At 43.2% G+C, this 26,843-nt stretch overlaps 1 protein-coding gene and 1 long non-coding RNA gene across 7 annotated transcripts in view; one reads left to right on the top strand and one right to left on the bottom strand.

Annotated features, from left to right (window-relative positions):
* FER (FER tyrosine kinase) overlaps positions 1-1,445 on the bottom strand; it is a 392,406-nt gene extending 390,961 nt beyond the window's left edge. For 3 of the 4 annotated variants that reach the window (XM_045020437.1, XM_045020441.1, XM_045020442.1), the window contains exon 1: positions 898-1,030. The gene's annotated coding sequence lies outside the window, so the exon portion shown is untranslated. Of the gene's footprint in view, positions 1-897; positions 1,031-1,323 lie in introns of those variants that run through there. The other variant, XM_045020435.1, reaches the window with a different exon arrangement.
* Positions 975-26,843, top strand: part of LOC123372380 — a 116,904-nt gene continuing 91,035 nt past the window's right edge. For 2 of the 3 annotated variants that reach the window (XR_006580250.1, XR_006580251.1), the window contains exon 1: positions 1,264-1,911. This is a non-coding gene — a long non-coding RNA (uncharacterized LOC123372380). Of the gene's footprint in view, positions 1,912-26,843 lie in introns of all 3 variants that reach the window. The other variant, XR_006580252.1, reaches the window with a different exon arrangement.

Below are 26,843 nucleotides of genomic sequence, written 5' to 3'. Positions count from 1 at the left end.
TTTTCAAGTTATTATACTACACAGAGAACAAAAAGGAGGAATTTACCAGATGAATATGTTACTATATGTTTACCCTGTGATCATTCACTATTGCAACTCAGCCTCCCCATACCTCTCTCCTTGTTTATTCTAAACTGCTCAAGGCAGAAACATTTAACATTATTTAAAAGCACCGTGTACATTGATAGCGCTATGCCAATAATAAAGCTAATCTTCTAGAGAACACATCTTTGTTTCTTAATAAGGTTCCATTAATATTCTGCTTGAAAATATTCACTGATTTTTAGTTTGCAACACATTTCATTCTAATCTAAACAATGTGTCGCCCAACTTTATCAGTAGCTATTCTTTTAATCTATCTGACAAGGACATAGTTTCTCAGCCTTTGCTTACACTACAGTGCCATTTATTTTATTTTAACATAACCTCAGACTGACAACATTCTAAAACACGTCATGTAGGTTTCGGATGCAAATTTGGGTTTTAAGCCAATTATCAAGAGTAAGCTGCAGGTGGGTTTTTGTAGTGCTCACTCGCAGGAATTCTCCAGGGTCCAGAATTTTTAGCGTGTTAGGAGCAGCTAGGCTTGTTCTCTATTTTCATAGCACAAGCAGGAATACCCAGTTCCTGTTCCAAAGAATGTACAGTCTGAAAACCAGGGTTGTAGCACACCAGCAGAGTGAACAAAGCGAGGGTACAGCTAATGGCACATAAGCGCCACAACGGGGGAGGGGGGCTCTGTTAGGAGAAGAGCAGCTAAGCGGAAAGGGGAGAGAAGGGGGCCGTACACTAAAGGGGGCGAGGGAGCAGCTGTGGAGTGAAGCACCTTGGCAGGCGGGGAGGGTTGAAACAAATACCCAAGTACCCTCCACAGGCTGACACCCAGCAACGCCTCACCCTCGTGCGCAGACCTCCGGCCAGCGCGCAGTGACGCCCGCACCCCGCGCTCTCCCGCCGCCGCTCAGGCCAGGAGTGGGGGCGACACAAACGAGACTGGAGAGGGCGGGGCACACAGCGACCCTCGCCACGGGAGGAGCCGGGCAGGCTGTCGCTCACTGGACCCGGGCTGACAAGCGGCACCGGATGCTCGCAGGCGCCCCACGGGCCAGGGGACCCGGCTGCCGCCGCCGCCCCTGCCCGGCTGCAGGTAACTCAGCGAGCTGGGCCTAGCCGCCCCCATCCTGCCCACCACAGCCCCGCAGATGAGGCCCAGGCGGGAACGGAGGCCACCTCTCCTGCCCCCTTCCCGCCCCGCTGCCCCGCCCAAGCCCCGCTGCCGGGATACGGGGCCGCCGAACCGCGCCGCGCGCGGCACCTACCTACCTGACAAGCCGAGCCCCTCCACCACAGCGTGACGTCACAGCCCCGCCGGCGTCCCGTGAGCGCTGCCAACGAATCAGCGCGGACCTCTCGCCACCCGACAGCCAATCCACATGAACTCCGCCCCCTCGTGACACTCTAGGTCCAGCAACCAATTCCGTAGAGAAGACTGACCTGCCGTTCCCGCCCCTGCTCTAAAGGAAGCCAGGCGATTGGCAGAGGAGGCTAGTGGGCGGGACACTGGAAGGCGTGAGGAGGGCGTGGCCTCTGTCTGCGCCGCTAGCTATAAATGCTGCGTTCTGAAGCTTGATGTTGCTGTTGGCCTAACGGTTAGCATAGAACCGTATTCGAATCCCGCGAAAAGAGCCATCGTCGTATTCCTTCTACTCCTCGGTGGCCGGGCCTCACGTGCCCGCTAGGCGGTGCGGGCGCGCACTGTTATCGTTGCAGCGGTTTTTTACTTACAAGCGCGCCCTTTCCGTGGCACCAAGGGGGTCAAGCTTCCTTGTCAAGGGTCCACCCTGTCCTGCCTGGATATGGTTCCCCAGCAAGAGCTAGGTCCAGATGTCATAAAGCCTGTTGCTGTCCCAGGTAGGGTGATCAGTTAACAAGTGTGAATTCTGGAGCGGGGAGGGTAATAGCTGCCCATATAAAACAAAGCCCCAACTATAAAATCGGGATATCTGGTCACCCTAGCTTCAGGCCTGCCCAAAAATCAATATTTTGGAGATAAATAAATGGGGAATTTGGTTTGTTTGCCTTGTTGGGGTCCTGTGCGTTCAGGAAAAGTGTAAAGAGTTAAAAACTTTCACTGTCACTCATGTGAACTGGGATGTGAACCCCTTATCTCAAGGAGCCCGCATTTGAAGAAAAACACCCAATTGCTTGGGGAAAAATTCAGAGATATAGATAGGAGACAGAGTTGTGAGAGTCAGCCACAGAACAAAGCAGACTGCGCAAGGAATGCCAGGACACCCCATGTACATAAGACAGTTTCCGCTACATATTGTAACCAAGAGTAAGGGTAGGTCTACTCTTAAAACACTACACTGGAGCAGCTGAACCACTACCACTTCAGTGAAGATGGTCCTGTGCTGACAGGAGAGCTTCTGCCATTGGTGTAGTTAATCTACTGCCTCAAGAGGCAGTAACTATGTCAAAGGAAGACGCTTTCTCACCAGCATAGCGCTGTCTACACCGGGGGTTAGGTTGGTATAATTACATGACTCAAGAGTATGGATTTTTCACACCCCTGAGTTTTATGGTTATACTGCTATGCTGGGTCTATACTATAGACTTATAAGAGGAAAAGACTTGATTTTTACTTTTACTAGAGATGGTTCTTGTGTCCTATTCACAGTTGAGATGACTAGCACTCTCATATGGGATGGGGAAGCTAGAATGAGGTGCCACAGTTACTACACTCTCTTGGAGGGAAGTGCAGGGGTGTTCAAAGATGGTGAAGGAGGGGCATGCACACTCATCTTTTCCTCAAGTTCAACTTAGGCTAACTTCTACCAGCTTCCCTTCTCTCTCACTATAATGTTCTTCTCTCAGCTGGACTCTGAAATACACTGCACCTTCACCTACAAAAAGTAGGCAGATAATGAATGTAGTACATTGCTGTAAATTCCCCAGAAGGACTGAAAAAAGATTCTTTAATAAGTAGATCTTGCTGCACTTAGAGTTACTGTCAAAAATTCTCTGCCCTAAAGCTGCGCTTTACGTTTCCATATTGCACTTAAAAGGCAGACTAGCTAACTGTTTAATTCCATTTATGTTGTATTAGACTAATTAAAGAGCAGTAGATGCCTTACAGAAAACCATTTTGTCTGACTTTTTCATAACTATAAAATGGGTAAATCCCACATGCTACACTTTTTGCCAGGTTCTGTTCAGTTACTGCACATTAATTGTTATGCTAACTAAGTTGAAGTCATGTACACATCATTAGATTCTAGTGAACATTACTATTAGCAATCTATATAATCATTAGTGCAAGAAGTGCTAGTAGTACTGTTATGGGTATTTAGAAGGAAAGTGGGTTCTACCACTTACTTCTGTCCTAAACAGTGGAGAGTTCCACACTACTAAAATTATATGATGAAACATTAAACTGAACTCCTGACCACCTGTGATCATTAACAATAATGAGCATTTTTCACAAGAGATAGGATGCTCTTCCAGGTACCCAGTCAAAATAACATTCTCCTTATCTCTATTCCCTTTATAGTTTCAACTGACATTATTTTTCACATTCTATCCTGAAAAAAAGGAACCTCTGACAATCAGCATTCTACCAAAGTAGCTGCATATTGGTGCAGAATGTAAATTCTGTATATGGTGCTACCTATAGAAGACATATCACAGCAACATGGTGTGAGAGGCCAAAACAAACCACTCAAAGAAGCTTTGAGTCCTCCCCTGTGTGAAATATAATAGTTTAACAAAAAAGCCTTCTTTTTCAAAAGGCATACACAAGTTCAGATAAGCATCCTTCCTGCTACCATTTTTTTTTTTAAATATAGAAAAACAACCTCTCCCTTTCTGGAGTCCAACTATGGGCACAACATTCACCCATTGCTGAGTCTCTCCTCCTCTTCCTTACTTCCATCTCCTTTTATAACTTTTAGCTGGGTTTGACAAGTTACTGAGTTCAGCTGCAAGTATCTTACACTCAAAAGTGTGGAACATGGTCTTCATAATGATTTTTAACTGAACCAGTGCATTATAATGATTTCATTGCAAAAGTGTACCAGAAAAAGCAGTATACACACTGTACTAGTACAATGACCAGACTAAAAGATCTGTAGCAAACAAAGAGGAGATTATTTCCCAAGATAATGAAACTGGCCTATTGTCTTCCTACACTCTATGAGTCAAATCCATAAGAATAAAAATTTGTAAAACTTCTCCCACCCCTGCCCCAAAAAAATCACCAAAATATGAAAATCACCATATGCTGAATATGTAAAAAAGTGTGGCACTGATATCTAGAAAAATCTACTATTACTGATAACGTGTGGGCCAAGCAAAATCATGACAGTAGGAATTTTTTTTTACATTTTAATTATTAATCTTTCAGATTCTCAGAAAAATATTTTTCATACCCTATTTTAAACATCCCAGTTTGCAATCAAATTTGTTACTGCTGTAACACAGAGATCCCTTGGCAAAGGGTCCTCTGTTCTTTGTAAACAATCCTCACCTCAGGCCTGACAAATTCTTTAAACCAAACATTTTGCAGGATATTTATCTATAAGGGATATCATGTGAGGTATCTTCAGAAACCTCCTAACTTGTCAAGACTCAGAATCATTGCAAGATGTATGTAGGGGTAATATTTAAGGAACAATGCATTTATATTGAAAGTATGGTGCATGGATTTGGAGTAGAAATTAATCACCAAGAGGTAATGAGCATCAGGGATGGCCCATCCACACAAGAAAGAGGCATCACCCCTTCCTAATCAGCCAGTGATGTTATACAAGGCTCAGTTGACCAGCTTTCCTTCCTCCCAAAACTCAGTGGAAAATCATCAGAGGTATCACCAAACAATCAAAACCTCTTAGAGGGAAAAAAAGGAATATTACAATAGACTGAGTTTTGCCCTGGCTGTGAATGGAAACAAAATACTGTTTTCAGTAAAACAAAGTATAGGAAAAGGCACTATTCATTCACTGAGGAAACCACTTGAGGAGCAAGGGTACTTTCATGAAAATTTGGGATCCTGGTTATTGAGAAAATACTGAACTTAGGGCAGGTGGGGTGATGAGGAAAATCTGTATTAAATACAATAGGCAACTACTTGTAAGTATACCCACAGGTTCACATTTGATTATTTTTTGTTGTATTGTAACCATTTGCTTCCAGCACTCTTCCTTGTTTCAATTTAAATCTTTATTCTTTCTTAAATAAACCTACTTTTGTTTGATCATAAGTGCTGTGTGGTTTACAGATAGTTTCAGGTAAAACGGGGGTACACTGCACTTTTGGGTGTAGAGGATCTGGAATTTCTGTGATACACTACCCCTTTGGTTGTAGAGGATCTGGAATTTCTGTGAATAGTCAGTTTCAGGGGCTTGATACCACAGGAAACAATTCAAGGGTGAAGCTAAGGCTGGCATATCCCAGAAAAGAGAGCTTGAGTGGCTGAAAGGCTGTTGGTGCCAGGAGCTTTGTCACAGGTGCCCTTTTCTGTCCTTTTGGACCACTGCAGACAGGCTGGACACTTCCAAGTTTATAAGCACCAGTGTGTTCTTGATTGGGTCTCCTCTACCAGTTCACCAGTACAGCCTTGTGCAGCAACATACAAATTAGAAGTAAACTTCCCCTTTGGTCCATTCTCCCAGAAGTACCCCTGGAGGAAATTCTGCACCAAAAAGTTAAAAATTCTGGGCACAATATTTTCAAATTCTGTAAAATTTGCATATTTTATTTGTCAAAATAACACAATATAATCATGCCAGTTTCAATCATTTTGGTAATTTATTTTAAAATTTCTGTCAGCAAGTAAGTCTGTAACAATACAGAAAACACAAAAAGATTCAGGAAATGTTTTTTGACAAATAGATTACTTACTAGGTATATTAATACAGAACTTTGAGTAATAATACATTTTGGCTACAATACACAAATGTATTTCCTGCACCCCTTAGAAGCAGTGCAAAGGCTTGGAGTAGTCGGGTAATGGGAGGAGCTGAGGGAGAGAGAAATAATTGCTGGGAAGGAGCCTGGAAGTGGACCTGGAGGGTTGTTGGGTGTGGATGGGAGAAATATGGAACAGGTCAGGGGAGGATTGTTAGGGAATTGGGGAGTCTCCTCTGTGCAGACCCTGACTGACCCCTAGCTTCTCCCATTCAGTCAGGCATGTCTGCCTCTATTCCCGTGTGTACCTGCACTCTCATTCCCATTCAGCCTGGCTCAATGCTGTCATCCAACTAGCTCCTGTGCTTCCACGCCAGTCTGTTCCCCCAACTAATCCTTCTGAAACCCCAGTTTGTGATCTCTCAACAGCCCCGTGTGCCCCACTATGTCTGCCCCGCCTATATCCCATGCCTCCTCACCTGGCCCCAAGGGTAGGGTGCTGTGAGAGAATGAGCTCTCAAAACTGGAGAGACTCATACAAAACCAACCTTCCACACAAACTTCCATGTGGCTGGACTTTACAAAAACAAGCCAAGCCATTTACAATGCACACTTTACTTTTCTACAGAGGAAAAAGGACAGTAAACTATCTAAACTCCTGCATGACACAGGGGGCTACAACAGTGGTACCCTTAACTCACCCAACAATATTGTTAATTTATCCAACCACACACTTAGCCAGGCAGAAGAGTCTGTCCTACTTCGGGGACTCTCTTTCTGCCCCACCACCCTCATGCACCTGATACAGTTCTGCAGTTATCTGGAAGCCTACTTTTGCCATCTCCTACTCAAGGAATATTTTCAACACACCACTGAACAGAGCACTGACCTACAGGAACCCTTCTACCAACACTACAAGAAGAAAAATTCTGCATGGACTCCTCCTGACAGTCAAAATGACAGACTGGACTTCTACATAGAGTACTTCCACAGACATGCACAGGCTGAAATTGTGAAAAAAACAGCATCGCTTGCCCCATAACCTCAGCCATACAGAACACAGTGCCATCCACAGCCTCAGAAATAACTCTGACATTATAATCAAAGGAGGTGCTGAAGTCATCATGAATAGGTCGGATTACCAACAGGAGGCTGCCAGGCAACTCTCCAACACCACATTCTACAGGCCACTATCCTCCGATCCCACTGAGGAATACCAAAAGAAACTACACCATCTGCTCAAGAAACTCCCTGCTACAGCATGGGAACAAATCTACACAGACACACCCTTAGATCCCGGACCAGGAGTATTCTATCTGCTATCCAAGATCCATAAACCTGAAAATCCTGGATGCCCTATCGCAGGGGTTCTCAAATGGGAGGTTGGGACCCCTTAGGGGGTTGTGCGGTTATTACGTGGGGGGTCGCAAGCTGTCAACCTCCACCCCAAACCCCACTTTGCCTCCAGCATATAATGGAGTTAAATATATTAAAACGTGTTTTTAATTTATAGGGGGGGGCTGCACTTAGAGGCTTGCTATGTGAAAGGGGTCACCAGTACAAATGTTTGAGAACCACTGCCCTATCGTCTCAGGCATTGGCACTCTTACAGCAGGATTATCTGGCTATTTGTAATCTCTCCTCAGACCCTACGCTACCAGCACTCCTAGCTATCTTTGAGACACCACTGACTTCCTGAGGAAACTACAGTGCATTGGTGATCTTCCTGAAAACACCATCCTGGCCACCATGGATGTAGAAGTTCTTTACACCAATATTCCACATGAGGATGGACTACAAACTGTCAGGAACAGTATCCCTGATGAAGCCACAGCACACCTGGTGGCTGAGCTTTGTAACTTTGTCCTCACCCACAACCATTTCAGATCTGGGGACAACTTATACTCTCAAGTCAGCGGCACTGCTATGGGTACCCACATGGCCCCACACTATGACAACATTTTTATGGCTGACTTAGAACAATGCTTCCTCAGCTCTCGTCCCCTAGCGCCCCTCCTCTACTTGTGCTACATTGATCACATCTTCATCGGATGGACCCATGGGAAAGAGGCCCTTGAAGAATTCCACATGGATTTCAACAATTTCCACCCCACCATCAACCTCAGCCTGGACCAGTCCACACAAGAGATCCACTTCCTGGACACTACAGTGCATATAAGTGACGGTCACTATTCTTACCTACATGCCTCTAGCTTCCATCTAGGACACATCTTAGTGATCAGAGTGCTAGCAGTCTGTCACAAACTGACACTCAACTACCACAAGAAAGACTCCCCTCTCACTGAAGGCAGGGAGTAACAAGATGACTCACAGTCCTGGGTATCCTGAGAACCATCACAACAGCTATCAGAAGTTAGATGGGAATAGAAATGGAAGCCTAGACTCAGACTTTAATACTGGGTAGAGACCAACATTTCCATAATTCTGAATTTCAGTTACATTGTTCTCATTTTAACAGGGCATTGAGCAGGAGGTTGGACTAGATGGCCTCCTGAGGTCCCTTCCAACCCTGATATTCTATGATTCTATGAAATTGTCTTAAGAAGCAACTGACCCATTGCGAGTCATGGCTTAACTGCAAGTGTAGCCCAGGTCAGACCTTACTGTGAAAGCCTACTTGCATAAATAGTCCTTACCCAAGAGGAATTGCTCAGATGAATTGGAAGGACAAATATGAGTAAGGAAGGGTTTGTAGAATCGAGTCCATGGTTTAGATCAGGGGTCGGCAACCGGTGGCTCGCAGCTCGCCAGGGTAAGCACCCTGGCGGGCCGGCCCGGTTTGTTTATCTGCCGCGTCGGCAAGTTCGGCCGATCGCGGCTCCCACTGGCCGCGGTTCGCGGTCCCAGGCCAATGCGGGAGGCAGGAAGCCGCGGCCAGAACATCCCTCGGCTCGCGCCGCTCCCTGCCTCCCGCATTGGCCTGGGACCGCGAACCGCGGCCAGTGGGAGCCGCGATCGGCCGAACTTGCCGACGCGGCAGATAAACAAACTGGGCCGGCCCGCCAGGGTGCTTACCCTGGCGAGCCGCGAGCCACCGGTTGCCGACCCCTGGTTTAGATAATCTAGCTGACCTTGATTATTTAGAAGCTGTTGCAAGGTTAGGGTAGTATTTCTCCCTCCAGTTTTGTGGGAGAAGTTGAAACAGTTTAATCTTAAAAGCCAAACATTTTTTCCATTAAAGGTTTAATTAGTTAATTTGAGACTGCTGCTACAGTATGCTCTATTTCAAGCCTGGCTAATGTTTATGCAATAGGAGGCGATAAAAACAGAAATCACTTTGTCTCAAGACAACTGACCTCTGTAACATTGGCTGCTATATCCTTTGCCAGCTTCTTACCCATCAAATAAGTTCCAACCTTTCTCTCACACTCTATTGACTGCCCTATGACCCTGGAAATCCCATGTGATTTTCTCCTTTCATAACAGCTTTTCTAGTCCTGTTCGATTAAGCTCCAGCTATCCAGAATCCTTTCCTTTTTGGTCTTCTGTCTGCGCTCCCTTCAGGTTCACTGCCAGACCTATATTTCAACACTTTCTCTTAATTTTGAATCCTCCCTCTCCACCTTTGTCTAGTTTCTTCTGGTTTCTTGTAGATAGTCTTAAATTCCCAAATGAAATTTGTAGTGTGTGCTGCACAATGCTAATCCTTGTGCTGAGAAACCTTAAAGTTATTCTTACGAGACAGATCACTACTTCGTATTCCATTATTAGAAAGAACAGCACAGAGAACAATATCAAATTTTAAATGAAATTACATGACTGGAAGGGGAGTATAAATGTAAGAGGGAGAGTACCTTATTAGCGCTCCTCTAAGCAGCTAAAACAAAATTCAAGTAATTGTAAATTCCAAAAAATAAAAAATAAATCTCTTGGATATACTAAAAATGCTATTATGCACACAGCAATAATATGGGAAAGTTGTTAGAAAGGGACATTAAGAGTATAAAATTGCAGAGGCAGATTTCTGTGAGGGATAAAAAATAATAAGCTCATTAATAAATATCCTGAAATAGTCAGCTCTTAGACTTTAGAGCAGAAATTGCATTCCTTGGAGTACTCAGCCAGTCAAGTGAGATAAACTCTTCTAGTTCACTTAGATTTGCTACAGTTCTTTGCTGAGCCATGCATGAAAGTATGTATCAATAATGTACTGTATATTCTTGGAACGATTTGCAGTTGCCAGTGGTGCACATCCACGCTTTCGCTCTCTTTCCTCCACCCCTTCTTCTATTTGCTACTACTACAAGATAGGAGAAATATGGCAAAGGAGTTTAAAAAAAACCACAAACTAGTGATAAAAGCACTTGAACTTTTATACCAGGAATGAAGAACTGTTATTGCTGTGTGAGGGACTTGTGTTTTTCAATTTCTTTTACATAGCGAATAACAAACTTATGTTAACATGTAGTGAAATGAGGAACTTGTGGGTAAGAAACAGACATGGGAGTCAGGAGTTCTCTTCCCCACTCTGCCACAGACTTTCTGTCAGTGTGACCTTGAGTAGGCCATTTTCTGTGTACTTCAGTTTCATCATATGTAAAACAGAGATAACAATACTGCTATGAGCTGGGTGAAACTTTTTTATGGTATTGAGACTGATAGGTGTGAACTCACCCTTCAGTTAACATAACGGTAAGCATAAGCTCCTCCTAAGAAAAAGAAGTGTGTGAACCCATCCAGGAGCTGAGGATCATTGAATCATTTTAGGCAGATGTAGGTGAGTGGGAAAGCAGAACAAAAAGAAATTGAGAACAGACGAGAGCGCGAGTGCCTAAAGGAGCAGCCTAAAGTACAGCAGGGTTGATTGCTTCCCCTAGAAGAAAGCTGGGGAAGGGGGGTGACATTTGGGTTGGGATGAAGGCTGAAAGTAGTGCTCTTGGTGCTGTGAGCATAAGAAGCTGTTTCCTTCTGCGTTCAGAGACACTAGACTTTGTACATTCTTTGTGAATAAACAAAGCTGCATCCAAGAAATACCTGATTCCATCAATTTCTATTCCCAGCTGGAGCACCCACAGAGCCCAAACTTTGACTAGCCACTCAGGTCAAAAGGGACAACAGTACTTTCCACCATGAACATTACAAGGAGTAAGGCCTGCATCCTCTGGTGTCTGTGGGAGTAAGTGACTAAATACCTTTCTGGGATCTGGGCCTAAGGCATTAATAAATGCCTTTCAGATCCTCAGATGGAAGATGTTATACAAATGCAAGTTATTATTTATTTTTATTATCATAGGGCATAGAAATCCCAGTCATTGATCAGGACCCCATTGTGATAGGTGTTGAACAAAAAGACAGATCCTGCCTCAAAGACCTTACAAGCTATATATAAGACAAGAGACAATTGATGGCTGCAGACAGATGGGAAACAATAAGACAAGTGCATGACAGGCAATGGTCTCAATACAGCAGCTGCCTAACTGTTTCCAAGTTTTTTTGTAGGTCTCACAGCAGAGCAGAGTTTTAAGGAGGATAGCACGGTAGCCATGCAGATGTTTATAGGGAGCCTCTCCCAAACATGAAGGGTAGCATGGGAGAAAGTACGAAGGTGCTTGTTTGAAAATTAAACAAGTGGTCAGTAGAGGCTGGAATCAAGGGAAGATTTGAGGCGGGAATCAACTTTTCAATACTGAATGAGAAATGATAGGTAGGGCGGAGATAGGTCATAAAGGGCCTTCAAAGTAAAGGCAAATGGCTTAAATTTGATACGATAGAGAAAAGGGAGCCGGTGGGGGGAGTGAAAGAGAAGGGTGACATCATTAAGGCGATGGGTAGGAAAATGATCTTTGAAGCAGCATTCTGAGTGAATATTAGCAGGGCATTTGTTAGTCCCAGAGAAAAGCATGTTGCGGTAACCAAGATTCAAGATAGTGGGAACCTAGATGAGAGTATTAGTTGATGAATAACATTTTAACAATTTATATTGCAAACTTGTTGATCCCCAAAGTGTAAAATTTTAAATTCTTTTACACTCACTGCATATAGAGTTACATGATTGCTTGCTATATTTTTCTATGAATGTTTTTTCCTCCCTCCCCCTCCCTCCTTTTGTAGTTAGTATTTTGAATTTCAATGTCTGTTGCCATGACAACATCATGATCTGACTGATACTGCTTTCTGAGTGTTTTCCAGTCTATGCTGTGCTATTTAAAACTACACATTTTCTGTTAAAGGTGCCTGGAGATTTCCTCAGAACAAGCTGATAGGCTTTTCCCTGTCAGAAGCTATGCTGCAGACATGCGTTCATGATTCCTAATACCCACTGTTGATTCCTATCCCCAGGCATAAATTACTTTGAAAAATTGCTTCTCCAGGCCATGCTGGCTAAATGTGAACGGGTGAGGATGGTTGTGGAATATGTACTATATACCTAGCAACACTATCATCCCACTTTCCTTCAGGAACCCACATGTAAATTGGAGCCCTAGGCAGAATTTTCTAGAGAGATAGACCTCAGAAACCACGAGCTGCTACCATCAGCACCAGAGAAGAATGGGAAGGAAATACCAAGCTCCCTTAATCTCCACAAAGCCAATAAGAAGGAGCCAACTGAGTCCACACCTACAGAGTCAGGACTTTGGGGCATCTGGCCCCAGGGTATGACACAGTTATATACTCAAAAACCTCATGATATCAGCAGTTCCAAACTCCAAGCTGCTATGTGGGCTTTGGGGAGAGACTGACTGTTGGGAAAATGTAGGTAATAGATAGACCACAGTGGCATCTTCACAGCTCCAGACTTAATGACATCAGTGTATATGCTCCATAACTGATCAATGGACTTCCTTCTCTCTTGTAGCTGTCACTTTCAGGGACCCTTCCCTGGCCCCCGGACAGGAACAGGGAAAGTAAAATAATTTTGGGGGCCTGTGATGCCCAATGTACATGGGGCAGGTTTCACAGGGGAGAGGACTTCCGAAGGAGTACAGAGGGGTGAGATTGTTGTGGGGAATCACCTTTTTTTTTTTTTTTTTAGAACTAATAATGCTAATCTGTATAGAAATGTGGAAAAACACATGCTACAGAGGTGCCAGTTGTAGTCATTATTTACAGTTCAACAGTTCAAATCTTGCCTCTCCTAATGTTGTCTAAACTCCCATACAATTCACAAGCCTTATTATTGGCTACAACAATGTAGAAGACGAGAGCTGCTAAACATCTCCATTTTAAAACAACTTTAGTAGAGAGCTTATGCAAGGTCATTCCAGGCACAGATCCTGAGTCTCACATAAAAAAACCCAATATTATCCAGTACATCACAGGGTGACTTAGGTGCTGCAATGCTCAACCTAACTTTTAGGGGCCATGCCACAAAGTGAAATTCCCAGCTCTTAGGCACGCAGGCTTCCTATAGAATGCCTGGAGAGAGTTAAACGCCTAGAACAGGGATTCACAGATGCTACCATTCTGAGTGGGGAGCTGCTTAAGCTAATCAATAGGAAATGCTGAGAAAAGAGATGGGAACTAAGTCTCATCACTCGGAGTTAGGCACCTAACTCCAGGCCAGAGGGAAGTGTCTCGTGCCACTTGGGATTCACAGCCTTGAACCCTCTCCCAGAGTAAGGCACCTAAACACCAGGTCAGTAATTTTTCAAGAAAAGCTGAGGGGGAGCTGCTGCCCTCTATCCAGGAGTCAGAACACTAATATTCTGGTTGAAGTGGAACAGGGACTTGAAATCAGGTCTCTCAAAACCCCTGTGATAGCCCTAACCACTGGGCTATTAGGTATTCTGTGGAGGGTAGCTCTCAATCTCTCTCTCTCTCTTTTTTTTTCTTTTTTTTTTAAGTACTTTAACAACTCTGTCTTATTGTTTTCTTTTAGATATTTGTGCCAATACATCAAGAACACACTGTTTCTTTTTCATTCTTTTATGTCCCTGTGTCTTTTTTACTTACTGTATGAATGCAAAGGCTTGCCTGACCTTGAAAAGTAGCACAGACAGTACCACACTGCCACAGAAATTTCTTAATCTAGGAGTGTGAATCACCAGGCAAGAAGGGGTTAAAGAGCAGCTTTGGACCCACAAGTCATGCCAGTCATGGAGAAGGAGCCTTAAAAAGGAAATTTCAACCAAAATGCTACAGCTATTTCCGAGAACAAAGGCTAGGAAAAATACATCATTTTTCCCATGTTAAAAACTTCCAGCAACTTTGAGAAGCTCTAGTGCTCCCATGTTTTGGAGGAGGGTCTTGAAATTTGGCAGAAGTGGCCTTTGTGTCAGGTATGTGCCTTTTGCCATCCCTGTGAAAAATTCACCCAAATTTAGCATGCTCCACCCTGGAGTAAAGAACTTCACTTGCATTTAGAAAATACTGGCTCCTAAGAGCCCTGTGGAGCAGGGACTCAGACTTGTGGTCCCTGACAAGGAGGAAGGGAAGATTCTTTCTCTGAATGAAGTGTTGGTTATTTCGGTCAGTAGTGACACTGACTCTTTCAGGAAGGCCATGGATTGGACTCACAAATCTTGGGTCAGGACTCCTTTAAGATGTCCAGAACTTGTTGATGAGTGAATGTAGTGAAATCTGGGACTGCAAGTGACTATTGATTAGTGGGTATAGGTGGGGCGGATCCATGCTGTCGGAAAAGACTTCCCAAATGTGTGTGATAGTTCTTCTCGGAGGTTAGTGCTTGGCTCAGGTGCAGGTTGTAGGCATTCAGGATGGATTAATCCATTCCCCACCCTGGATAACTCCTTGAGGAGAGATTTGACAGCCTCAGTGGAGGCTGATTAGAAGGTTCTCTTGGTCTATAATATAGCTAGACTTAGAAGAATTTGTTACATTTCATCCTGTATGAATCATCCTTTGTTTTCTGCCATCAGTGCTGGAATCTCGACCTGTCTCTACTTGTCCAGTGCAGAGCATCAAAAAAAACAAAAACAGCAAGATTTGTGTGGGTATGGGGAGCAAGGGGCAATTTTGGGGCCAACATGTAAGTGGTTGAGGCCAGTTTAGAATGGTAGTGATTCACCAGGCCCCCAACTTCTTGGCCTATGGGTGGAGTAGACTGGGACAGAGAGTATGGGGAGATTGGGACTGGCTGGGCAAGGAGCCTGGACTGAGATAAGAACAGGGGCGGCTCCAGGCACCAGCGCTCCAAGCGCGTGCCTGGGGCGGCAAGCCGCGGGGGACGCTCTGCCAGTCGCCGCTAGGGTGGCAGGCCAGGTGCCTTTGGCGGCTTGCCTGCGCAGGGTCCACTGGTCTCGCGGCTTCAGTGGACCTCCCGCAGGCATGCCTGCGGAGGATCTGCTGGTCCCACGGCTTCAGTGGACCTCCCGCAGGCACGCCTGCAGGAGGTCCGCCGAAGCCGCGGGACCAGCAGACCCTCCGTGCTTGGGGAGGCAAAATGCCTATAGCCGCCCCTGGAAAAAAGGCCTGAGGAGTGGAGATTATTACGGGTATCTGAGGAGAATGGGATTAGGATAGAGAAACAGGACTGGCACAAGAGCAGGTTGAAGTGGAGGAGGCAGAAGGAATCAAACCTGGAGCAAAAGTGCAGAAGATGCTCACTAAAGCCTCCAGAGCCTCAAATGGAACCCAAGATTCCCGAGTCTTACCATTCCTCTCTGGTTAACAAATATCTCTGGAGCCCTGTGACAAAGTGCCTCATCCCCATCTAGGTTGATCCACATATTACAATTTACAGCGACCAGCATTAACTCCATTAGCTCAAGTGGCAGAAGTCTGGGTGGTGGATCTAAAGCAGTGGTTCCCAAACTTTAACAGCTTGTGAACCCCTTTCACTAGCACATCAAGTCTTGCGAACCCCCTCTTAAAAATGAATATTTCCAGGGATTTTCTCCTTTACCTGAGTATAAATTATAAAAGCAGTGATCTTGGAAATATAAAATTTGTTTTATGACATGCTTATTACACCTTATTTATTATTAATTATTATTTATCATTACAGTATTTTTATTACATTATGAAAACGGCAACACTCTTCCAAGATCTCACTTTCGTAGCTTGTATCACTTTGAATAAGCCTGTTATAAGACAAGGCTCCTATGTTTCATCAAGGAGTATCAGATGTGAAACAGCATGAAGGTATTTAAGAAGCCAACTCAAAAGAGTTCCTCCTACACAAGCATTCAGGTCTTGAGCAGTCCAGCCAACAGCGCACGTTACAACAAAGCTTAAACTTGTTCTTCATAATAATTTTAAATACAATACTAGCTGCCTATTTAATTTTAAAAACAGCAAAAAATATTCACCTCCCTTTCTGTTTCTTATAAGGAGTTTTGAAGTTTAAATCTCCTCAGCGTGATAGATATGCTCGCTTTGATCTGCTTAGCTCTTGGAAGTCCAGGGGCTGCGGGCTCCTGGCCCCGTGCTGCCCGGGGTCTCTAGGGACAGCTCTGTCCGCTATTAGGGAATTTTTTTCCGAGAACCCCCTGTAACATTTTGCGAACCCCCAGGGGTTCATGAACCCCAGTTTGGGAACCACTGTTTTAAAGGTTACAATCTTACTGATGAAATACAGGTGACAGTATGATGTCAAATGATAGAATTTCTGGGGTCTGTTTAGTTTGATTTAAAAAAAAAACTAGGAAATTACTCACAAAAATTATATTAAAAGAACATTATTAAGGTTGTAAACTCAAGTACTTAAAAGTTAATAAATGCTACAGTTAAGATTTCCTATGCAAACTTATTTTTTCCTTCTTGTGCATCTACGTTATGATACAGTTTTAAATTACATGATCACGTACTATTTTCTCCACAGTACCCCTGCTTCTTTTCGTGCACAGAATAGACCCACTGTATGGATATATCAGTGTTGTGTAACGAAAGGAGATTTTTGTCCATAAACCCCTTCTTCCTCTGTGGAAAAGTTGGAAGGCATGTAGTGAATAAGGCAAGGGATTTGAGGAAGAGAAAATATGGTGTCATGGTTAAGGTACTTAAATGTTGCCCAGGGGAGTTAGATTCTATCCTAGCCTCTGCCACAAAGTTCCTATGTGATGCGAGGCAACTCACTTAAAACAAGTTTTTCAAAACTGTGCACAGGCAACCTTAATTCTGGCATTTCCTAAGTTGAATGCTTGACTTTGCGACCTTAACAACATTCTTTTAACGTAGGTTTTTGTATATAAATATATAGTTTCCACTGAACGCTTTCTTTTCTCAGCTACAGGCAAAACACCAGGAAATCTATTGCAGAACTTCTTGAAATTTAGCTTATAATAATTGTGTTCTTTCCATTTTCTCATTGTTCAGTTTTTTTAAAACAATACAGCTCTCTCAAAATTACTTCCCACTTTCATCTTCATATGCTGTATGCATAGTTAGTAGCTCAGTCTCATATTAGCATGTGGCCAGCTGTCACAGGATGGCACTATAGGGAATCCAGTATAATTTTAGTACAAGCTGTAGAGACACATCATCCATAAATCTAAAATTCACTCGATGGTTTATAAGGGAAATAGTTATCATCAGACCTGGAAACAAATTCTTCATTGCTTTCATCATGAGTCTCATCATTTACTTGGCTTAAATTATCTTAATTATATAATGGATGTTGAAGCTCATCAGTGATAAAGTTGCAAAGTACATTCTCAGTTGCAGAACTCTTTTAAAGTCTTCCCAAAGACCTCTGATTCTCCCTCCCATCCCCAAGCCTTTTAGGGTTTTTGGTTGCTTTTTTCTTAATATTGTGCAGCCCCTGAAAGAGATCTGTGGGCTACTGTCACTGAAATGTCATATCTTATGATTGTGACTAAAAATAATCAGAAGCATATGTTTGTAGCCTAACTGCAGCCTAGGAAATTCAGTGTGAGTACACATTTAATTATCAGGAAGACTATAAAAATTGTCAAATGTCACCAGCTCCAGATTTCTATCAAACCCTGACTGTTCACTTTCTAAATTGCCTGTGCTGATTTAATTGGTAATCATTCTTTTATTTTTCACATAAAACGTCCTACAGTTTTCTTGAAAAAAGAGACAGAAGATGAAATTTAGCTCAGAATCATCTTCTTACTTTAGTAGGATGAGTGTCTCACATTCCCACTGTGTTAAATCTTTTACCGTTCTTTACAAGCTCCTGTGAATTTGAGCATAAATCTCTGATTAAGGCGGCATAAATCAGGGAATGCCTTCTAAAATGTTTTTGAGAATGCAGTGTCTAATAATAACATTTCTTGTATTTGTATAGTATAGTCCAGCCCCAAGAATCCAAAAGTGCCTTACAAACTGTGTACCTGATCTTACAGTCCAGGTTCATGCTGAAAATAACAGGGTCTGGATCTTTGGAGCCAGCCACATTCAACCAGGTGCAACTTTTGAGGGGCAGCTGGAAAGGTCTCTCTTACTGCTTATTGATCCTCAGGCTTCCAAGTTCTGGTCTAGTCCTAAAGAACATTTTTAGAGTCCCTTATAGCCACTCTAACTTCAACCACTTGGAGTGACCACAGCAGGGCTATTGCAGCAGCTAGTGACTGCTGGACAGCAGCAACACTCTCGTCCCTTTTCTCTGGCTACACTGACCTCTGTTGCAGGAGTATTGGGGTGGGGGTGGGGGTGCAGAGAGGAGGTGGCATGGGCAAATATAAGGCTGCTTCTTGCTACCAGAGAGGCACTAAATGTCACAACAGAGATTGTGAACAGACTTTGGAAGTGCTGCTTGTGTTATGATTGCAGGATTGAGGTCTATGCTTAGGAAATACTTCACCCACACCTGTGTGCAGCCAGTTCTCAAACAGAATAACCGTGCTGTATCTTAAGCAAGAGGGTGGGAGGGCATTGTCTGTCTGTATGGGGGACAGAGATATACCTTTCTCAGGGCAGAGGCATGGAGCTTGTTGCGGATGCTGAGTGGATCAGCATGGGGACACTGACTCATTCCCCCCAGGTGACCGCTAAGAGCGGGGAGAGTAGATAGATGCAAGCTAGGCAGGAGAAGACATCTTTCACTCAGATTCTTCTGGAAGGGCTTTGGAACCGCAGGATATACACTGGGAGGGGCAAGCAGAAGTCAAAGAAGGATCAAGGAGGCTGGGGTGAATCAATAGTCCTTTGGGAGGGAAGCAACCCTGGGGGCTGCCCTGCGGAGGCTTTGAGGGCATACATGGCAATAAGTCCGAGGAGTGATAATCTCCTTTTTGTGCATGGTGACGGGAGTCGCCTCACAACATACCCGTTCATTACAGTGTTGAGATGGGGACTGGTGAGGCTGGGGCTCCCAGCCTATGAATTTGGTTCCCACTCATTCAGGATTAGGGCAGCAACAGCAGTGACACAGCTGGGTTTGGGGGCTAGGCCAATTCAGGCAATTGGGTGTTGGCATTCGGAATCATACGGAATGTATGTGAGACCCCTGGTGAGGAATCAGTGTTAATTTTCTGTTGTGTTTTCATTCCAGATGTGAGAAGATGGGCCAGGCAGGCAGTGGTATGGATCTGTGGGCACAGTATTGTACTGGGTGCACAGGCAGGCTTCCATGTTGTCTGAGGGTTCGCAGCTAGAGCTCAGTGATGAAGCAATCCCGAGCTGGCATAGAGGGAGGGGCATGTTATGTGATCAGCTGATGCCCCTTCAGTATGTTGTGGGGGCTCATAAGTGGGCACCAGATATAATTGTGGTGCACCTTGGGGAAAATGATTTGGGAGTGTGTAAAGGAGGAGCCTTAATGCTTAGAGCAGGGGTAGGCAACCTATGGCACGGGTGCCGAAGGCGGCACGCGAGCTGATTTTCAGTGGCACTCACACTGCCCAGGTCCTGGCCACCGGTCCGAGGGCTCAGCATTTTAATTTAGTTTTAAATGAAGCTTCTTCAACATTTTAAAAACCTTATTTACTTTACATACAACAATAGTTTACTTATATATTATAGACTTATAGAAAGAGACCTTCTAAAAATGTTAAAATGTATTACTGGCACACGAAACCTTAAATTAGAGTGAATAAATGAAGACTCGGCAAACCACTGCTGAAAGGTTGCCAACCCCTGGCTTAGAGTGAAGAGGGACCTGGGAGAGATCTTGGAACTTTTTCCAGGAGTAAAAATTGTATGGTTGGACATGCTGCAACACAGGGTCTAGTGAGGAGCTGTGAAAGCCCCCTTGGGTTGACAGGCTAGGAGCTATGTGAATAAGAAGGTGGCCAAATTCATGGGGTTTATATGGGGCTCAGTAATTTTTTATCCTGATATAGCATATGAGACACCAGAATTATTCAGGGAAGATGGGGTTCACCTCTCAGACATGGTGACTGACACTTTTTTGACTGATATTAAAGGGAACATTAGGAGATGGCTGGGAACCTGGCTGGGTATGCGGGGGAGCGACCGCCAAGCTAATTGCTGGCACCTCCTTGTGACATATGTCCAGTGCAGGTACTCTAGGGAAGGGATACCGTAATCAGATAAATGGTTTGGTAACAGATTTAAAGGAGGAGTTTGTTATAGGGTGACCAGATGTCCCGATTTTATAGGGACATTCCCGATTTTTGGGTCTTTTTCTTACATAGGCTCCTATTACCCCCCACCCCCTGTTCCGATTTTTCACATTTGCTGTCTGGTCACCCTAGTTTGTTAAAGTAACGTAAACAGGGTGGGATTCAGGGTTCATATGACTGGCATGGCAGGGAGCCACCCCTTCTCCTTTATAGCCTATCTAACCCTCATTCGAGGGTGAGTGTACGATCCCAGCAGGGGGTTGGCTGGGGACCAGGATGAAAAAAAAGCAGGAGGGCCTGATAGATATTGAAATGACCATGGAGTTACCTGCACTGTACACTTTTATCTGCTGGGTACTCCCAGACAGTAATTAAAGTTGTGGTATAATTAAACACATCCAGTTTTTCCTGTCCACCTTCCAGTATACCCAGACAATGGATTTGATATTTGACATGAAGAGAAGAGGAATCTGTTTGGAACTGTAAAGGGAATTTGTTAGTTAGGCAGACAGTAGTTATATAAATTGAAAACTGGCTAGGATAACAGGGTTAACAGTCCTACTCTTGTGAGGAAAAGCACCATGGGACCTTTAATGATCACAAGCAGTCAGGGCATTGGTTTATGTCTCATTCTAAAGAGTAACAAAGAATCCTGTGGCACCTTATAGACTAACAGACGTTTTGCAGCATGAGCTTTCGTGGGTGAATACCCACTTCTTCAGATGCAAGTGGTGGAAATTTCCAGGGGCAGGTTTATATATGCAAGCAAGACGCAAGCTAGAGATAACGAGGTTAGATCAATCAGGGAGGATGGGGCCCTGTTCTAGCAGTTGAGGTGTGAAAACCAAGGGAGGAGAAACTGGTTCTGTAATTGGCAAGCCATTCACAGTCTTTGTTTAATCCTGAGCTGATGGTGTCAAATTTGCAGATGAACTGGAGCTCAGCAGTTTCTCTTTGAAGTCTGGTCCTGAAGTTTTTTTGCTGCAGGATGGCCACCTTAAGATCTGCTATTGTGTGGCCAGGGAGGTTGAAGTGTTCTCCTACAGGTTTTTGTATATTGCCATTCCTAATATCTGATTTGTGTCCATTTATCCTTTTCCTTAGAGACTGTCCAGTTTGGCCGATGTACATAGCAGAGGGGCACTGCTGGCATATGATGGCATATATTACATTATATTACACCTGCACGTCCACCAATGTAATATATGCCATCATATGCCAGCAGTGCCCCTCTGCTATGTACATTGGCCAAACTGGACAGTTTCTAAGGAAAAGGATAAATGGACACAAATCAGATATTAGGAATGGCAATATACAAAAACCTGTAGGAGAACACTTCAACCTCCCTGGCCACACAATAGCAGATCTTAAGGTGGCCATCCTGCAGCAAAAAAACTTCAGGACCAGACTTCAAAGAGAAACTGCTGAGCTCCAGTTCATCTGCAAATTTGACACCATCAGCTCAGGATTAAACAAAGACTGTGAATGGCTTGCCAATTACAGAACCAGTTTCTCCTCCCTTGGTTTTCACACCTCAACTGCTAGAACAGGGCCCCATCCTCCCTGATTGATCTAACCTCGTTATCTCTAGCTTGCGTCTTGCTTGCATATATAAACCTGCCCCTGGAAATTTCCACCACTTGCATCTGAAGAAGTGGGTATTCACCCACGAAAGCTCATGCTGCAAAACGTCTGTTAGTCTATAAGGTGCCACAGGATTCTTTGTTGCTTTTACAGATCCAGACTAACACGGCTACCCCTCTGATACTATTCTAAAGAGTGAACCCCAGAACCTCATTTCCCTGTGAAGACTATGCTAAGGCACTTGAAGAGTACACCATTTCATGCCACACATGTTTTATTTCTGTTCAGTTGGGCCTGTTCACTCCTTGGATTTCTTAATTTGGGCAGGCTATCCAGAGGGTATATTGCTGTGGAGTAGTGACAGGATATTTTATTTTGATTTAACAGAAATGGCTTTAAGACCAACAAAGAAATTCCTAGCAAAACCAAGAAAGATCAGAGAATGATACAGACAGCACCAGCTTCTGTTGTCTGAGCATCCTGTTACATTATGCGTCAGTTCATCTATGTAGACTGATGGTTAGTGCCTGCCTCATTCTAACAGCATACCACAAAGCTATCTCAGCTGGTTTATTCTGCCGAGCATCTGTCACTTCATGCTTATTGTATCCCCCCATTGTTTTGGACCCCTATCTGGAACTTTTTCTTCCCTTGCTTGATTTCTTACTTCATTGGACATTTTTTACCTTTTAATTCATTTCTTATAATCCTGATGTCAGCACTAAATTCCTGCTGGTTTTCTTTGACCTCTAGCTATATTTCTGGCTGATAGTTGCACTTTATTTCTTTTTTATTTATTTTTATATCTACTGTTCTTTAGAAAAGTGCTCTCCTGACCAGTGTTGTTATACTTCAGGTTTTTAACAGCTACTTTTCTAGATGTGAGTGGTGTCAGAAGTACTTTTTCTTTGATTGGCAGTTTTAGAACAATATCCTTCTTGCTACATCTCAGTAATCAAGTTGTCCAAGGAAGGATTTGCTGTCAGCTGATAACTGCCAGATGTACATGCTGGTGCTTCTGATTCTAGAAAGAGACTCATCCTACTGCAGTAAATATATGTGGTTCACAAAATCATAGTACGAATGAGATGCTGCATGTTATCATAGTCTTTGTAAGCAAAAAGTATCAGTAAGAAAATCTGCTGCATGAAATACATTCTGTACATTCAGCTCCACTAGCAACAGTACAACAACATTATTTTAGCTTGTGGCAAACAGAAAAAGCCCAACTCACAGGAATTCAGATCACATTGTTTCCTATCTATTTCAGAATGGTCTATTTGTAAAACAATTGGAGAGCAGAGTGACTGTAAGCATCACACCATCAGAGCATGATATACATTGTCTGTTTGGATGAATTGGCAAATGGAAGCCTTTCTGGAGCATACCTTCAGAATATAATAAAAAGCACAAGGGTTAGGTAATATTCTACGTGTTATATAGAAAGGAAATAAAGAACAAAGAAATCTATTATATTCCAAGCCAAATGGTGACACTAAAATGGAGTTAAGGTGGAGAGTAAGTATCAATAACATAAGGGTAAATATCTTTACAGGGACATTGGAATTATCTCAGAACCAAATATTACAAACTCAGAAAATTAAAAGTTAAGATTCCACTTAAAAAATGCAAACATTAACAGTTAAAACACCCTAACAACTTTAACTTTGCCCTGAAATGATTCCATACAATAACCATGTTATTTTTTTATTTAGAAATTTTAGTATTTGTACTTCCAGATTAGATTAAACTGATTTTTAAACAGATTTTTCAGCTTTTTTCATTTTTTCCTCCCCTCTTGGTGTCACTTTCTCTGCCTAAAGGGCTGGACCCATAGATATTTGAGTCAGTAGAGCCTTTGATCTAACAGATGTGAGTCTTTTATCTCAGGCAGTAGAGACTCAGTGGTCTCTACTGCCTTAGATACAGAGGTCTTGGATAAACAGTCATGGGATAAAACAGATTCTCATGAATCAACTGCTTAAAAGAAGTAAACAAACGGTAAGAATAAATAGTCAGTTTTCAGAATGGAGAGAAGTAAATAGTAGTGTCCCCAGGGGTCTGTACTGGGACCAGTGCTGCTCAACATATTCAAGAGCATGAACAATGAGGTAGCAAAATTTGCAGATGATACAAAATTACTCAAGATAGTTAAATCCAAAGCTGATTGTGAAGAGTTACTAAGGGATCTTACTAAACTGGGTGAATGGACAACAAAATTGATCAATATTGATGAGTGCAAAATAATGCACATTGGAAAACATAATCCTGACTATACATAAAAAATGATGGGATCTAAATTAGCTATTACCAGTCAAGAAAGAGAGTTTAGAGTCATCATGGATAGTTATCTGAAAACATCCATGCAATGTGTGTAGCGGCAGTCAAAAAAGCTAAGAAAATTATAGGAACCATTATGAAAGGGATAGATAATAAAACAGAAAATATCATAATGCCACTTGTGATGGGGTGTTCACCCCACGCCAGCCTAGAAGGGCTTAATGAGGCTGAGGAGAGACCAGTTAACCAGATAGGCCACAGCTGAGGGAAATTAGCTGGCCTAAGTAACCCCTGAATAATGATAGAACCTAGCTTGGAAGGAATAGGTCGGGCTAGGGTAAAGCTAGGAAGCTGGTAGCAGACTGGAATTGCAGTGAGGGAACCTATAGCTATTCTTGAGATAGTAGAGATGAAAAGAAGAAAAATCAAGGTGGCGCTAGTATGGGAAAAGGCAGTAAGGTTTAACGGGATGCAGACCTTGGCTGCTGATTATAGAGTCCTTGAGGTAGAACCCAGAATAGAGGATGGGCCTGGGTTCTACTGGGGAAGTGGCATGGTTTGGGCAGAGGAGGTAAAACTCTTATCTTGGATAAAGAGACTTTGATACGCCGGGGGGAACCCAGTGATTTGGCAAGAGGGCTATGACATGAAGCACCCTGCGTAAAGCAGAGTGAGGGAGAATGGTGGCAGTATATGCAGCAAGCAGCTGAAGGAGCTGTTGGACCTTGGAAAGAACTAATCCACTAGGGGTCAGTGAACCTCATGATGCCACTGTATAAATCTATGATCTGACTAAACTGTGAATTTTGCATATGGTTCTGGTCTCCCTGTCTCAAAAAAGATATATTAGAACTGGGAAAAGTACAGAGAAGGGAAACAAAAATGGTTAGAGATATGGTACGGCTCTCATAGGAGGAGAGATTAAAAAGACTGGGGACTGTTCATCGTAGCAAAGAGGTAACTGTGGGGAGGGGGATATGTTAGAGGTCTATAAAATCATTAATGTTATAAAGAAAGTGAACAGGGAAGTGTTAATTATCCCTCCACATACCACACAAACCAGAGCCTACCAATGACATTAATAGGCAGCAGGTTTAAAACAAAGGAAGTACTACTTCATACAACACACAGTTAACCTGTGGAATTTCTTGCCAGGGCATGTTGTGAAGGCCAAAAGTAAACTGGGTTCAAAAAATTACCTAGGCTATGGAGGATAGGTCTGTCAAGGCCACAACCCCATGCTCCGGGTGTCTCTAAACCTCCAACTGTCAGGAGCTGGGACTGTATGTCAGGGCACAGATCATTTGAAATTGCCCTATGAAGCATCTGGCACTGGCCACTATTGGAAAACGGTACTGGGCTAGATGGGTCATTTGTCTGATCCAGTGTGGCCATTCTTATGTTTAATTCCTGCTGCCAATCCACCCAAATGTAACGTGTTAATATTTCTAATTATCTGAAAATATGAAGTAACAGTCTTAAAAGTGAAAATTTTAAAAATAATTTAACAGCAAATTCCCTGAATAATTCTGGTGTCTCATATGCTATATCTGACCTTTATTTGCAGTTGACTTGTTGACTGAGAGGACTATTAGTGACACCATTGCTAAGTAGAGGGAAAGTCCAGTTCTTGAATCCTAATATCTCTGCACTTTAAGGGTTCGCCCTATGTTTCTACCTCAGTTTCCCCAGCAATGCTGTCTTAGTATATAGTGGTGCCAAGGTAGCATTGCCATGGGGAGTTTTTCAAGCACTGAAGCGCAGAATAGCATGTGGACACAGAACCTTTAAAGAGCAAGGATAGTTAGGCCAAGCAATCTAGCAATGAGAACTTATGACAATGGCATGAGGAAGTATGGACATGTGACTCATAACAGAGTTATTGCTTGCAAAGTAGTTGTAGAAGGTAGATGTTGATTGGTTTGCCTTTGTCACAATAGTTATACTTAAAGAGTTACCTGAGCTATGACTTGACCTTATCTGTAGCCTATATAATAGTCATGACAATGAGATACAACTCTAAACTTTCCTTATAGAGAAAATTAACTGAAATTTTGTGGTGTTCTATATTTATAATCACTTGGAACAAAGAAATATCAATGCAGCTGATTTTCTTTTCATTTAACTCTAATTAGTGGATTTAATTGTAAATACTCTGATTCTAGAATGAATTTTCTGAGAAAGGGCTGTAACTTTGGGAAGCATACACTAGCTTTCATACATAAATAAGAAATTGGATTCCTGCTTGAAATACAAAATGCCTCATGCCCCTCCTGCAAATCAGGTAGAATGCGGATTTGAAAACAGGTTTCTGATATATCAGGTGAATGCCTGAGCACCTGGTCTATTTGGTATTCTGACACTTTCACACCTACCTGAAAAATTCATAATCTAGTCATACCAGCTGCCTTTGGGTGAGGCCTGATCCAGTAGTCACATCTCCTGGATTAAGCCCCACAGAAGATAGGTGGCAGAAAGCCTGATTTAAGAATCGTGCCAAAACTCATTGTGAGGGAGGGTGGCAAGCAGCTTGGTAGCATCAGGACTTAGGCACTTTTGCACATACTCAGGAGTGGCAATGTAGATGCCTTGGGGACTTTACTGGCAGAACCTGGGTGCCCATAGTCATAAGCAGCAGTGGAGTGGGGGTTTGAGGAT

Source organism: Mauremys mutica, chromosome 6, assembly GCF_020497125.1.
Source record: "Mauremys mutica isolate MM-2020 ecotype Southern chromosome 6, ASM2049712v1, whole genome shotgun sequence".
NCBI classification, from domain to species: domain Eukaryota; kingdom Metazoa; phylum Chordata; order Testudines; family Geoemydidae; genus Mauremys; species Mauremys mutica.
Note: the sequence above shows the minus strand (reverse complement) of the source record. Positions and strands in the feature narration are given on the sequence as shown.